We start from the raw sequence: 16,407 nt of genomic DNA on the forward strand, positions 1-16,407 counted from the left end.
CGCACACCTTAGCTGCTCTACAGTGGAAGTTAATTAGTGTGAAACATAACAGATATTCTCTTCTCTTCTTTTTTTGTCCTGGAAACTGACTTTGCGTATCTGGGGAATTGGTTTCTCTTCTTCAGAGAGTACTGAGGTAAGGTTATGATGGATTTTAATTTGCAATATTGATGCAAATGTTGTTTAGTGATAAAATGGGAAATATAAATGGGTATTAATTCCTGTTCAGATTCTGTTCTGAAAAAGAAGGCTGATTTTAATTTCTGGAGTAGCAATTTTGAACTTGGTTTTGGAACAAGGTATTTGTTCACGATGGCTCTAGAGTGCAGGAGTTTAGATAAGACTGGATTCATCAGGTTCTTTCAGGGGCACCTTTTGTTTACCGCAGGAGATTGCTTGTTAAGTACTGTAAGAAATAAAATGTGTCATTCTATAATGTGCTGCAAATATCATGTTTTGTCAAATCTGTGAGTGGTTCCTTGGTGGGTTATTCAATAACATATTTATAAGAAACACTTAAAGGCCAGTAGGCTGAGACAGGTGTCTAGACATATAAGTTGAATTCAAGTTAATTTTCCCTAAACTACAAAAACAATGGATACAATAAAATAAATTTACTTTCCTAATACTTAATTCAAATCCATTTATTTAATTTCTAAGTTAATTAGACATGCATTTGGAACAAATAATGCTGAAGTGCAAATATGCTAAAGCATCAGTCTTACCTCCATCAAAGTTCTCTGTCTCTGTAATGTCGTCTGTTATTTTTCATGCACTTTGCAATTGAACAGACCATTTTTTGTGAATGAATTGTGATTAAAGCTTTCTTCAGGGAACCCATATGCATGTGCTGCTGTTGTACTCAGATGCTGTTCCCTGCCGTGGGGTCTGAGCAGCAGCAGGAGCAGCAGTGCAGAGGCCACAGTGGGAGCTGGCATGGGGATTACTGCTCCTTAAATGTCTGTTTCATTCAGGGAAACTCAGCCGGGGTGTTCACTCTGGGAGTGCTGTTTTATTATCCAAGAGCAGCAAGCAAAGTCCCAGGAAAGAAAGAGCAAGGCAATTTAGTCCAGCTGTAAACAGGCATTTACAGCCATAGGGATCTGTAATAGGTAGGGAACCTCCTTGGAAGAAAGGTATGATAAATTCTTACAGCCAGCAAGTTCTTCGAATTTGTGCCTGTGGTCTGGTGAGCAGCAAGCAGCAGGATCCAGTTACGTGTTTCTTTTCTTGGTCTGTTCACTATTTTCTGAAATACATTTCAGCTAAACAGTTTTTGACTGTCTCAGTAACTTCCGTGCCGCTACAACTTCTTCTAAAGTAAGTCAAATGTAAATTTGAAAAGGGTGTATAAACCAAGTCATATTTTAAATTCCTGAATTAAAAAACAGTTCTTGCTAAAGCACTTTTCCAAGATAGTTTGAGATTTATAAAAGTCTATCTAGTTAAGTGGTACACCAAATCAAATAACAGCAATCAGGTGTGAACGTGGATAATATCAAGCAAAAGAGCTTGAATTTGGCTTTGGAAAATCTGTATGTTTGTGTGATCACACACACACATGTATATGCGTGCTAGAGTGCACATACAAGGAAGCTTATTCATCTGTTAAATAAATTAGAAGTCAAGGTTGTTTTCTTAAACAGAACGTGGTCTGTGAAAATGTCTGAACATACTGTTAAATAGAAGAAGCAGATTAAAAACCACACTGCATACTGTCTCCTTCACATGCTTACCTATTTTTTTAATCTTTTTTTTTTCTATTGTTTTCTTTGCAAATAGCTATCCATAGATTTTATTGAATTTACATTTACTTTGGGGGAACAGAAGAAATAATTAGCACTTTGTTCGGTTTCAAGCTTTGAATTGTAAAACCTATTTAGATAGTCACAAGGGCTTAAAAATTAACATGTTTCAGTGTTTTAAATAAAAGGATAATATGGCTGCATTAAATTTATGTACAAAAGGTATGTGAGCAGTTAGCAGAATTTATTGCTGTAGCTAGTATGCTACTTGCTTCCTTTTTATATTTTATAAAAGCTTAACAGGAAAGATAAAATCTATGCAGTTTATTTCTCTTTGCAATATTCAGTCATTTTTCTGAATTAATACATAATTAAGCAGCATTTAATTATAAGTAAATATCTGCAGAAAAGTTGAAGATTTTTTAAAAAGCTGATTTTAAGATGGATCCCTTTTTAGCTCCAGAAGGATGCAGTTAAAAATATACATTGAGGAAGAACCCAGATTGATTTAAAAAGCATAATTATTGTATTGTTTGCATTAGGTTGAACAGAAATCGCTAGGCAGAATCCCTGAATAGTAAAATTTACATATTATTTTACCAGGGCTAGTCAATAATTTGCTTCCTAGATATTGAAGAAAAGTCCTTTGTTTGCTCTCATAGTAAATCTGTAATTGTTCTTCACATTAATTTCAGGGATATTTAAAAGTCATTAACTGACCTTTACAATCATATAAGTTTGGCTGCTCATCTAGTATAACTCATAATAAAACCATTGGAAGGTAAAATAATCCGAAGTGATTTAACATAAAGAGAGATTCTGTGTGTATTATCAGTATTTATTTGCACACATGCACCAGAAGGTGCTTTTGTGTGTTTACATGAATGATTGAACAATTCTTTTCATCAAGGGTGTTCTCATGGATAAAATGAATTGACCCATTACGAGATTTTTGCTGTACTTGAAGTATTTGAACTGCTATCCCAGGTGAGCTCTGCATTCAATTAGAGCCACAGCTAAGAACCAAATGTCCATGTTGCTCTGAACATGAAAACTGTTAGCTCCATTGAAGCACAGTTTAACTTGATTGATACTTGGATTTTAAAGCAAATAAGGACTAACTTTCGCCTGTGGCAAAATATCTTTGAAGTTTCATGCCTGTGCCGAGGCTGGATTAGCTAAGTGATAGCACTGGGGCTGGGACTGTGACCCTGTTGTGCTTGGCAGGTTGTGATAAATGGGGGAATCTTTCTTAACCTCGTGGCCAAAACATTCCAGGATCAGGTTGGAGAGACAGGAGAGAAGGGAGGAGAGTGGAAAGATGCAGGAGATTTGGCATGTTGAGAAGGAGACAAAGGACACTTGCTCACTTGTCTGGAATAGGGGTGATTGCACAGACTCTCGTGGGTGAAACAGCTGCGGATGCATTGAAAATATATTTTATTGTAACTCCTGGGCATTGCCCTGGGTACAGGAAATCTATGAAGCTGCCTCTTTTTTGTTTTGAATGCTTTGGGAGTTTAGGGAATCTTGGCTGTTATATTTTCCTAAACTAATGAGGTTGTTTTTATTATTTTTTTTTTTAATACTTGAGATGGGTATATAAAACCATCCAAAATAAATTGGAAGAATTCCTTATTCCAAGTAATTGCCTGCTGGCCAAAGAATTTACTGGAGGACAGCAAATGTAAACAAAATGGTATGAATTTGGAAAAACAAACCCTGACAAAGTTAATTGATTGCTTCTGGAAAGCTAGTTCAACTATTTTGTATATAAGACACCTTTAAAATTAAAACATACTTTCAAATATATTTTAATACAGCAGTGCTAATAATGAAAAAGAAAATCTCTTTGGATATACTAAAGACCTATAGTGAGATACTACCAGTCAAATTTTCAAATTTGGAAAAAGAGACAAAATTGACCTGCCTGTGAGCTGAAATATGATCTTTCAAGTGGTTCTTTCTTACAGCAGCCTTTTAAGAGCTATATTGCCTCTGATGTTGTCCCCCTTGGCTAATAATGAAAAATATATTATTAGCTGATAGTTTGAGATTTATTTACATACTTAATGTTGTAAATACAGTTATTCTGACTAGTTCTAAGAATTACAGCATAACACTAGTGACAAAACCAAAATTAAATATTCTTAATGTGAATTCTGTTACTGTTGTTGTTACAAGTATACCAAATGTATGTTGTATTCCTGTGTATAGATACAATTAATCATTTATCCTTTTATGATTAATTTCCCTGAATGACATTTTAACCCTCCAACATTAACAGGGTTTTTAATGAATGCTGTCTTGTGAATGTTCATTGATATTTGAACCATCAAATCTAAATCATATGTATAAAAAGTAGTGTCACTGCATAGGAGTTTGCTTCTGTGATGCTTACTAGCATAGAGTAACTACAGTGCACATTATGTGCAGTGTATTTTCCTATGTATTTATTAGAAAGGACTTTATCTGTGGTTTGCCTTTGCTAAATTATTATTCTTTTCCTTATACCCCTAAAAAACCAAGAAAAAATAATAAAAATGAAGTCTCATTTCCAGCAGCATTTTTTTCTTTTACTGACAAGTTCCAAAGACACTGAAAATTAAAGTAACCAGAAACCGAGTAAATTTGCTTCCCTGATGATACAAATACATATAAATATGTTTTTAGTTTATATCCAGTGTTTGTGAGAGTTGACACTGCATAACTGTGTGTCCTTTTATCTGACCTGTAGCAAATTATTTTTTCACCAATTGGATAACATCTGGGCCACAAAAAAAACAATTACTTAATTTTCATCATCAAGTAGTTTGAACTACAAATAATCTTTTGCATCCATACTATGAGAGAAATAGGTTGCAGAAGTTTAGTTATCTGAAGTAGTTTATAATTGTTACAACAGCTGCTAGAAATTGTTGCTAAAATTCTAAACAAATTAGCTTCAGTAATGTGGGATAACAGAAACTTATGAAGCTAGGGAAAAGCACAGCTGTTCACTGTAAGTGTACAGGAAATTTACTTGGTAATTTTCTAAGTAGACTGTGATGTGCACTTTTTTATTACCTTCTCCTTCCACTTTTTTCAAAAGTTTTGAACACATTTTTTAAAATCATTTGTAGCATAGTAATTTGTATACATTTTAAGCAGGTGGTTTTATTTGGAATAGTCTCAGGGCATTGTGCAAAAAATACTAGTGTTGTACAATTAGCTCATGACTTCAGCTTGGGCTGTTTTCATGGACCAAATTATTTGTTCATGATCAGATTCATAGATATTATCTGTGGAAAAGTCAGATATTTATAGCTGCATACCTTTGATCTACTACCAGGAGAGAAGCTACCACAGAATAGCAGAATTGTTTTTATTGTTGGGGCTTTGTGATGGGGTTTTTTTGTTTTTTTTAAGTTTTATTTTATTTTAGTACTGTTTTAACATAACTCCCATCTTCTACAATGCCTACAGGACTCTCCCAGCTGTTAATAGGTAGGCAGGTGCTGGGCTAAAATCGTGTTCATGTTACCTGCTCATATTACCTTGTTCATCTCCTTCCAACCTGTCTTATTGCTCTGTCCACCTGTTGCTTCTTGGCATTAATTGAACCTTCTGCCCTACAAAGGCAGATTCAGACTTACCTTCATTATTCTAAATTGTTGCATTGACAGTAACAGGCCAAACCACCACGAGCCAATTTAGACCTAAGCTTAATCTTTGTGGGCTTCTCCCATGCTTGGCAACCCCTTTGCTCAGGAAATGCCATTTGCTGGAGGAGTGAACACAGCATCATCTCAGGCAGCTGTTGCTGAAGCCCATGCAGAATTTGGCAGAACAGGATCTCACTCTGCAATCATTGCAGTTGGTCACAAAGTGCTTGTTTGCATTCTCAGGTCTCAGCACATGTACGCAGCATAAACATGCTCTAGCCTTTCAGGGCTGTGAAGTACCACAGTGAATAACAGGAATTTTTACTGATAAAAATGATCAACATTTAGATAATGAAGAAGTCAGATATTCTTAATTATCTGTGAATAATGCTCAGTTACAGTTTTCTCATCTTGCTGGTACTCTGTGTCACTTATAATACTGTCAATTGAATATGGTTGTCTCTCCAGTGAGATGAAAATGGATCCAAAAAACAGAAGAGTTACTTGAGTCCTTCTTACTGACTGCACACAAAGAAGTGTACTGAAAATCTGCAGCAGTTTCTCTCCTTTTCTGAAGGACATGTGCAATTTTACCTCTGATTCTGTGTGACATATGTGTGATGGACAGATCACACAGAGTGGATTTTGCTGGCAGACACTGCAGGTAATAACTGGTCTCCTACCATTACATCTGGCTCATACAGCTTGGGTAAGACCAAAAGTGAAGAAAAGTTGGCTGAAAAGTATCTGAGCAAAATTGGCACCAGTGAACAAGTGGCTGAACTTGGAAGAGCTTGTAGGAAGAGCTTACCGTGTTGTCTGGAATAATTCAAACCTCAACCTAGGAACTTTCTTTGGATTGCCCATAAATCAAGTTGTCATGTAGCTGAATCCATATACAATGCTTTCAGTGTACCCAAACTATTCCATCCCATTCTGTCAGACCATGATCTGAGCCAGGTACTCATTCATTCTTAAACAGGTTGTACTTCTATGAGGACATAGTGCTTGAAAACTAATTAGTACAAAGGTCACATCAAGTGAAGGTATTGTGAACACATTAGAGCTGTTTTTCTTTTCCTGAGCTTTTTGAATATAGTTCAAAACCACAGTCCTTGTCTTTAAAGTCCTTTTGGCTCTGGGATGAAGAATGCTTCTCCAAGACAGAGAGGATAGTGCAACTGATGGTTTTTCAGACATTGCTTACTTAACATTGACCCAGCAATGGAGCTAAGAAACGTAACATATTGGACCAAGAATAAAGCACATTTTCTGGGGGCTGATCTCCTTTAACTTTAGCACATGGCAATATGTATATTAAAAACCAAGAAGACAAACAAAAGAGTACAAAGAGAGTAAAAGAAATTATTTGCTAAATCAGAATATTTTACATGCATGTATTTCATGGTCTGTAGTGGGGATGAGTGTTTTATAGATGTGAGATCACATTGTTTACTGCACTGGGGTATCAATATGCTCCTTGGTAAAAACCAGGGTAGTGAAGAACAGAAAGATGATCGACAAGGTCATTTGTTTAAATTTCATCTAAGTGAGGGATGGAAAAGTTGTGACAAGTGTTCTTTGATCTCAAGGGGAAAGACAGATTATTTTCTGATGAGGCAAACGAGTCAGGGGAGAAGTTGTCCTTTGTTCCTGTTGGGGTCAGTATGTAAGCTCTTGGGCGAACTAAGCTGGATTCATTGGAAGCTGGATTCCAATGAGTCACCGGCATTGTCAGAACAGAGAAGTGCCTTGAGGCAGAGATACTTGACTTGTGGTGGAAAAGTCAGCATTAGCAGTAGAAATACACTGTGGTGTTCCTCATACAAGTTGGTTTCCACATTAAAAGAAAACAGCGTGTTTTATTATGCTTTATGGCACAGCACTATAGGCCTTTAACAAAATAGCTTGAAGTATTTGCGTGATCTATTTGCAACGTGGCCAAATTAACACAGCCATGTTAACATAGGAGCATTAACTTTTGAACTTCCTGACTTTCATTGCTTTAAATTTCAGCTTCAAAGTTTACTCTTTTTTTCTTTGCATTTGTTGGCCCTGGTTGGTTTTGAAATGCAGAAGGAAAGAAAATAAGTTCAGGTTTTCTGAGGAGGCTCTGAAGTTTATGCATATGAGAGGAGATGACTTGGTATTTCTTTGAATATGAAATGAAACCTCCAAAGCAGTTTTGATACATCTAGTTTGCTTACGATATTTCTGGGAAGCTGAGGAATCACAAGATGAAATCTAGAAAGCGTTGCACAGCTGAGTTGTTTTCCTGCATTTCACTATGCTTATTTTTTCCTGAAAAGAGATCGGTGGTACTTGGGAATGCTGATATTTAAAAAGCTAACACTTCTGAAAAAATGGTGTGATGCAATAAAACTGAAGGACATAATGGGGACATAACTGAAGTAAAAACAGTAAGCATTTTTCCATGTCTAGATTAAGAATGGTATCTTCCTGCTGATTTCCAGTTTTTCCAGGAAGACACCAGGAAGACACCATGGGTATACATGTAGATTCAGCTTCACTGAGATAATATTGCTGACTTGAAAAGGCAAAAAAAAGCCAAAGGTTTGTGTTTAGGTTGATTTGGGCATTTTTTAAGAGATGGTGGGGGTGGGGGGAGGGAGAGAGCTACGAAAATAATATAAGAGAAAGAAAAAGAAAAGAGAACTAGAGAAAACCAGTGTTAGTGTTTTAGTATTTTTTCCTGAATCTGTATTTCTCGATAAATGAGCTCCAGGCTGGTGGAGTTTCCAAACCTTTGGCCTTTGGACAATCTGGATGGGAAGCTAATGTCTTCCTTCCCTTCCCTTCCCTTCCCTTCCCTTCCCTTCCCTTCCCTTCCCTTCCCTTCCCTTCCCTTCCCTTCCCTTCCCTTCCCTTCCCTTCCCTTCCCTTCCCTTCCCTTCCCTTCCCTTCCCTTCCCTTCCCTTCCCTTCCCTTCCCTTCCCTTCCCTTCCCTTCCCTTCCCTTCCCTTCCCTTCCCTTCCCTTCCCTTCCCTTCCCTTCCCTTCCCTTCCCTTCCCTTCCCTTCCCTTCCCTTCCCTTCCCTTCCCTTCCCTTCCCTTTCCTTCCCTTCCTTTTCTTTTTTCTCTTTTTTCTTTTCTTTTCTTTTCTTTTCTTTTCTTTTCTTTTCTTTTCTTTTCTTTTCTTTTCTTTTCTTTTCTTTTCTTTTCTTTTCTTTTCTTTTCTTTTCTTTTCTTTTCTTTTCTTTTCTTTTCTTTTTTCTTTTCTTTTCTTTTCTTTTCTTTTCAAGGGAACCAGGCCCACCCTCCCAACTGCAGGGAAAAAGCACTCTGTGAGCTCTGGGCTATTAGGTAACTCAGGCTGGAACAAAAAGTGCCATTGTAGTATGGCATTTGCCCTGCCTGACCCACCAGTTAAAGGAAGGCATATTTCCTTCTTTCATTGTACACAAACAAACAAAAAGAAAAAAAGAATGCCAGTTTTTCCCACAGTGCATGCATAAATGCTTTTCAAAATGCAGAAGTTAGTATTTTCCAGGTTCCAATCACTTAAATTATGACTTGACTGTTACACCCTCTGATATTTTTAGTGCACTTGTGCCAAAGGCAATTTAAAATGTGTTTTAAAAATGTTTGCAGGTATAAAGATTTTAAAGACACTTAGAGCTCTGAACTGTGTGAACCCATTAGTCATGTTGCAAAAACAAACATGTAGGAAACTCTTCCACTAGCAAGAAATTACCAGGGAAAGAATGTTTAGTCCCCAATGATAGCACATGAATAAGAAAATTGAGGAGTTAAAGTTGTCTCAGATTTTATCAATTCATGTCACCTTAATGATACCTTAATTCTCTAAAATTTTTCAATAGAAACAGAGTTTTATCTTGGATAAAGCTTTCTGATTTGTGTTTTACAAAGGCTTGTGTCAATGGTAACACTGTGCAGTGTGTCCAAAAGAAAGGAACAGTCTCACTGGAAGTATGTAAAAGGCATTTACCTGGATTGATTAAATTCCCATTAAGTTCAATGTGTATATAATTGTGTGCAATGCCTCTTTGCAGCTCTTTGGGCTGTTCATGGACTGGTTCCTGGTTCGTCCACGCTGCTCTCGGCAGCACTTTGTACAGAAAATCCAAAACGCTGTGAGAATCATGAAGATTGTCTTCTCAAGAAGTGGAAGCATTTAAAATTATTTATGCTTTTAAAGTCATAGCTCCTTCTTAAAATTATCAAGTTCAGTGACTGGTTCAAAGGAGCTGAGGCTCTAAATTATGCAACTTCCATGGGAGCCATCTCTCTCCATTGTTATAATCAGTGTTTTCAACCAAGAGGATTTCATGGGGGATGTCACGAGACACACAGGCTTTGTCCCTCTCTCTTTTGTAGCACCATTCTATTTCTTCAGTATTTCCCAACTACCTGCATTTCAGCAGGTAATTGGAGAGTAGAAGCCATTAGTCACAGTTAATGTGGTATAATTCCCCTCTGTCTGAAATAGATGACTTCTCTAGGTCCAGTGAAATATATATGTATCTTTCTGTTAGATGAAAAGGAAGCTTTACATGGCAAACCTAGACCGATTTAGATGCCTGAACTGTAGATATCTAATACTAAATATATCCCTTCTGGATTAGTTTTCCTTGCAAGTTAGGTGTACAACTTACAGTGGTGCAGACCACAGTTACTAGTGTACTACTCTGGCAAGAGGGAAGGGAGGCAGAAGGGTAGCAATGATGCATTTCATTGAGAAGAAATCCATCTCAGGAAAGTTTTGCATTGAAAACAGAAGTGATGGTGGAACAGCAGTGACTTTCCTTGTTCCTATCCCTTGCTCTCACCCCTTAGAGGCATGGAAACATTTCTGATATCTTTGAATATGAAGTCTTCTCTGCTGTGCTGCATAAATTGCAAAGGTTAGCATCAGCAGTCTGCCTTCATACTCAAAACTTTTACATAATTTGCACTTTGCTTTATTTTTTTTACAAATGCATATTCAAACCTCAGTCTCGTTTTGATTAGAGCTGTTAATTGTAGTTAATGGGATAATGGTTTCAATTAGAAGAGACTACTGAATAGCTAAACCTAGTTTAGGTGATGAGCAGAAATGTTTCCACTAGAGAACTAATTCATGTAGAATTTTATTATGAAAAACCAAGCCAACAACCAAAAAACTCATTCAGTAGTGAATTTTAAATTAATTAGCATAGTAGCATATTTTTCCTCCTTCTTCCATTGCAGTCAGAACTCTTGTTTTCATATATGCTGAAATATGACAAATCTACTTCAGGATGTGATTCAGATAAAATGCAGCTATGTACAGTCTTTGCACTGTGAAAAATAGGGGGGAAAAAATCAATTTTCTATTGCTTCAAGTTCTTTCACTCAACAGTAGCGTCAGCGTTTGGGTTTTTCATTACATCAGAAATGTAATTAAAGTTTGCTTGTGTACAACTATATAGCCTTACATTTTCATATGCATTTTAATTTCATTTAATATTGTATTTTAATACAAACTTTAAATTATATCATTTTATTATTGTCACTAGGTTTATGTGAAATCCTTATGAGATCTATGGAAGTGTGGCAGAATAGTGAATTACTGTGAAAAAATCAGTTCAGAATTTGGGATTATTTAGAATTCTTTTCAGATATTTCTCTAGCTCTATTCAGAGTGTGTTTGATTTTGCAGAAGCTTCACTGAGATTTTTTTCTTCACAGGACACACATAGTTGGAGTATTATTTGAATTCAGTCATCAAAAAACTGCTTTACTTTCAGTAGAATTTGTCATTCGGTTGTGGGTTTTATTTAATTAAATCAAAAGCATGTATATTTTCTGCACAGCTACAATTTGTGACTAATTCCCAGCACAGTATCTGTAAGCAAGCCTTTGCCCTGCTTTTGTTTGTCAAGCAAATGACACTGTTTTGTGGTGTCAATGACATCATGGCAGCAGAAGAAATCTTTGGCAAATAACATATACAAAGGCACTGCAGAGACACTCTGTTAATGTTTTTGTTGTCAAGACCATTAAAAACTCCATGTAAACACTATCAAAGTCAGCATCTAAAAAACATTAAAGGAGAGCTACTTTTCTTGACTATTCATTCTCATCGCAGTGTCCATAATATCTTGAGTCATGTTCTTCTGTTTGATATTTCCATCAAATCGTTCCCCTGCCTGTGCCATCCTCTCCTGGAGTTGCTCTACAGACACAGTCCCCTCCCTGGACAGTGACCACAGATGGGTCAACTTTCTCCAGAGTAGCTGGCTGCAGGGACTCATCCGGGCAGTCCAAGTGCACTTGCTCTGCCTGTTCTCCAGAGCAATCACATGGGCTGAGCAAGTGCAAAGATGTGCTTTGAGGTTATCCTTGGAGCCTCAAAAAAGTATTTTTCTGTCTTCATTCTTGTCTCCTTGATGTTAGAGCCTCCATGGCTCCACTGTGCGTAGCTGATTCCTCCAGGCCCAAAACATTGCAGGCTCTGCTCAGCCCTGCTGCAACCCTGCTGATTTAGGAGGGATTCTCAAGGCCATAATTGGTGCAGTAGATGAGGGAACTCAGCAGATTCATTGCCAGAATAATTTAGTGCTGATGTGGCAATGTTTTTCAGCTGTAAGTGTTAGAAGGGATTTCTCACCTGTGTTGCATTACCAGTTTAATACTACCACTGTGTGTGTGTGAGAACACCTCATAGAGCAGGACCATTTCATGGTTTAACATTTTGTGTAATGGGGTCCAATAAAATCATGTTAAAGATGTTAATGTTGCAAAGAAAAACATCAGAAGCAAGGAAATGCCAGAATTAATATGGCCTGTGGAAATTCAGACTCTTATGCATTATGGTGCAGATCTTATTACCTGACATCCTAGGTTTTCCAGGGGGTGTCTTTCTTCTTTTTTTTTCAGTGAATGCATAGTTAGTTTTTTCTTTTAATGTTCTTCACTCTATCTTTGTTCAACATGAAGCATCCAAAGCTCAATTACTATAAAATCCTTCATCATGTAAATATTTATCATATACCTTTATTTTAGTTCTCTGCTACCTAATAAATGCATCACTTTTTCACAGTGACCTCAAATTATCAGACACTTTTAGCAGAGTTCATATTTGAATTCTGATGAACCAAGTCAGAGGTGAAGGTAGAAATTGTATAAGACTTTGATTATTTTTAATAGAAGTTTAAGCCAAATGATACTTTCATTTTTCTACATGAATGTAACATTTATACACAATCTTGTAACTTCAAACTGTAGTTTCCCAGCTTGGATGATTAATTAGGTCTTCAGTAAAGCTGGAGTAGCAGAACTAGTCCATTACTCTGGGCACTGTCACTAATGACTTTTGTAAGCAGTTTCACAGGTATCTGGTGATTGCTTAGGCTTGTGTTTGTGGTGTTAGTCCCAAATCTAGAAGAAAGGAGAGCAAACTGTATTGTTCCATCTCAGCCAGTCGCAGTATTCTTCCACTGTCCACACCACACCCCTACATCTGTCATAGTTTTTTCACTTGGCTTCTGCTCTCCTAGTTTTGTCACCATGGAGAGCCCATTCTTCTTTTGTCCCCTGATTTCTGTTCCCTCTCCCTGTTCTTTCTTTTTCCTGTTTTTTTCTCCCTTCATTTGAGTCTACAGGGTTTTGGGTTGTTTTCTTTTCTTTTTTTTTTTTGGTTATTTTTTGTTTTGTTTTGGGGTTTTTTTGTGTGTTTATTTTTTTGTTTGGGTTTTTTTTTGTTTGTTTGTTTTTGTTTTTGTTTTCTTTCAGGGTACGGCCTGGGTATCTGGGTATCCAGTGGGAGATGGAACTGACAAAGCAATGAGGGACAGTTTAGACAGTAATGTCAGATTTCCTTATGGCATGGGGTTCTCCTGGCACTCAGAAGTAATCCTAAAGCCTGTTCAGCACCAGCATTTTTGAGATAGAGAGTATTCAATGCAGATAGGGTCTTCAGAAATTTAGGAGCTAGACTGCAACAGGAGTTCACCCACAGTGTGACAACAAGCCTTTTAGAATCTTACAAATTGAAATAAATGTGGACACCATTTCACAGAAATTCCTGGGTATTGGTAACGCCCCCCTCCTCTTTCAGTTTTGTGATTTTGCCTCCAATTTTCAGTCACTGAAGCCAATCAGCAGCATAATGATGTGACATTCAAAACATGAACACAACACTCTGTTCTCACAAGTATTTCTATTAAAGGTTTTCAGCTGAAACTTTTCAAACATTTTGTAGCAGGCAACCAGAGTAGGAATGTTCAGTGCAGTTCAACAAAATTCAGACTGAAACTGGAATCTTACTCTTGTGAATGATTCTCAACATGCATTTAACTAAAATGGTGAGAAAACCTGTGTAAACAGAGAGGGGGAAAAGGAAAACAGATCAGGAGTAAAGAAAGAAAAAAGTTCTTTTTATAGCATTTAACACATGAGAATGTAAATAAATGTGTTGTTAGTGAAAGTTAATTATTTTGAAAACAGTCAGCAAGGCAGATTAAGAGGTAAAACAGTGCAGCTGAAGACAAAGGAAACAGTATTTAGTCTTTGATCAGACGTTTTCACAGTGATTTTCTGTTCACCTTCAAGGGTGGCATAATTTTATGAATAACAGAATTTGTTTTGCTACTTGAGTAGCCTTGAAGAGAAATGGAGTTCATTCCATATGTCCGCTTGAGAGAAAAGCTCATGCCTGTTCACCCTTAAAGAAATAACATTTTTATTTATTAAATCTTTTCTCCCATAGAAGAACCCTAAAGATGCACAATGAAGTTTACATTTAGTTTCGGGGGAAAAACAATTCCATACTCTGTGCTTCTGCACATTTCTTCTGATAATGATCATAGATGAGCTGCATCATCTATATGCCAAGCGACAAATCTGAAATATTCTGACTTTTTAAAGTATTTTGCTGTCATTGCAATATTCTTAAATAAAAAATACTCAGTTTTTTTCTCCCCAAGTTTGTTGCACTACAGAGGAAGTGAGTAGCTTTGATGCAATTGTTCAGTGGCTTTTCTGCTAGGACCTTTCAAATTCTATCAAAATTTATCAGTTGTGTTTTTTGTTGGTGTTTTTTTTTGCTTCTTTTTTAATGTTTAGTGTTAATGTAATGTTTAATGTTAATTTGTACGGATAAGGCATAATCTTTCAGCTATTTCGACTACTTTGTAATGGTGGTCAAAACAAAGTGCAGTAGTAGTATGAGCTATGGTAGGAAAACTTGTTTGTTGAGTACCCAATTACTGCATCTGGCATTTCTGCCCAGAAGAACCAGGGGTCTAAATATATTCTGTATCTTAAAAATGCTCAGATTATGTTTATGTGTGCTGTAACTATCTTTGGGCTTCTGTGGTAGTTGCCCACTACAGGACATGCTGTCACTTTGGAAAATCTGGGTGTTGGGATTTCTGGGTGACAGACTCTCCAGCAGCTGGGTAAAGTCAGTGGTTGAACTTTCCTGACCTGGGGAGTGAGATCTGAGCCGCAGTGCAAATGTGAGAGACAGTGCTACTGGTGGCAACCACAGAACTGCAAAGAAATTGGAAAAGAATGTATTAATGCCAGTAAATTCAAGAGCAAGGAGATAACAAAAATAGGCTGGAAGTGAGTGTGTGCTAAAGGCACATGGAAAAAGAAGCTTTACTAGGGTTTATACTATAAAGCTACTAGGCATATACTTATTTTTCTAATTAATTTTAATTATGTTATGTTATTGTATGTTATAGCTCTAAATAGATTATGTTTTCAATCATTTTATATTATATTTGATACGCAAAATAAAAATACTATTTTTCTGGTCAAATCCTCTGTAACTCAGTTGAGACAAACTGCTCTTGAAGTTACACCCATCCTGTCAAGGAGAGGCTGTTGTAATCTCAGTATATTTAAATGACTTTGAATATATTTTTGAACAGTTCCCTCTGTGGCTGACACTCCGGAGACACTCATTACATATATATATACAGTATCTATTTCCCATGTTTGCATGTAATGCTCACTGAAGGCATTTTTCATGGTAGATGGTCATATGCTTATAAATCTGAAGTATTTTATTGTATTTCAGGTGCTGCGCTACTTTAATGACAATGTGGTTCACATAAGACTGTAGCAATGATGTTTGCACCTGAATGTTTATATGCCTGTCAGGTTTGGGTTTGTGTGAGCCCTGACTTTGTCTCAGGCTCTATGAGTGGCTCATCTCTTTGAGTGACGTTGCATGGCCTTCAGGTGAAGAAATTTATATTCTTACATTATTTATATATTAGCATTAATCAAATCCTTTTTTTCTGTTGGGCCTGGTGAGTGTTTTGTCATTTGTCAATAATCCAAATAGAGTGAGTCAGAGTTACTTTTTATTTTTCTTCTGTAATACTTTTAAAGTAGAAAAAAGGTGTAGAAGAGTTTCTTGATGCAAGGTATCCTGAAACTTGTCATTGAACTTGCTGGTTGTAAAGGGAATGCTTTTTCTTATTGTGTCTCTCACACCAAGTGAGCCGTAGTGAGTGATATTTCTAGGTGACTTTAAAACTGGAACTTTGAAATCTCCCACAGAGCCCTGGATTTTGCATTAGCAAGCTAGTGAGCAAAATGTTTTTTCCTCTGCGGAGAATGCAAGTAATTTAGGTTACCAGAAGGTACAGTTAAATTTTTGCTGGAAACCATGATGATCCCAAGGAGATACCTAGTCTGCGAGAGAATAGTTTCCTTTTTTTTTTTTTTTTTTGACAGTGATGGATTTTATCACCTCCAATCAGCCTACAGCAGTGTATTGTGGAGATCAAACTGGAAGCTAAAATTCCTTTTATATACTTATATATTGTAAATATGAGTGAAAACGGTGCATGTGTTCATTGATGCAATAGGAAAATACAGTTAACATACAGTTAGTAGATTCACAAAATTAAAAATACCATATGAGTTATTTAACTAACGGTGCGCTTTGCCCCAGAACCCAGTGTTTATTATTTTGAGCTTTAGCAGGAAACAGAAGCAGTATCAATAGGGGAAACATTTCTTGGCCAAGCTGAGAACAGTATGGCTTTCTCATTT

Source organism: Cinclus cinclus, chromosome 3, assembly GCF_963662255.1.
Source record: "Cinclus cinclus chromosome 3, bCinCin1.1, whole genome shotgun sequence".
In the NCBI taxonomy this organism is placed as follows: Eukaryota; Metazoa; Chordata; class Aves; order Passeriformes; family Cinclidae; genus Cinclus; species Cinclus cinclus.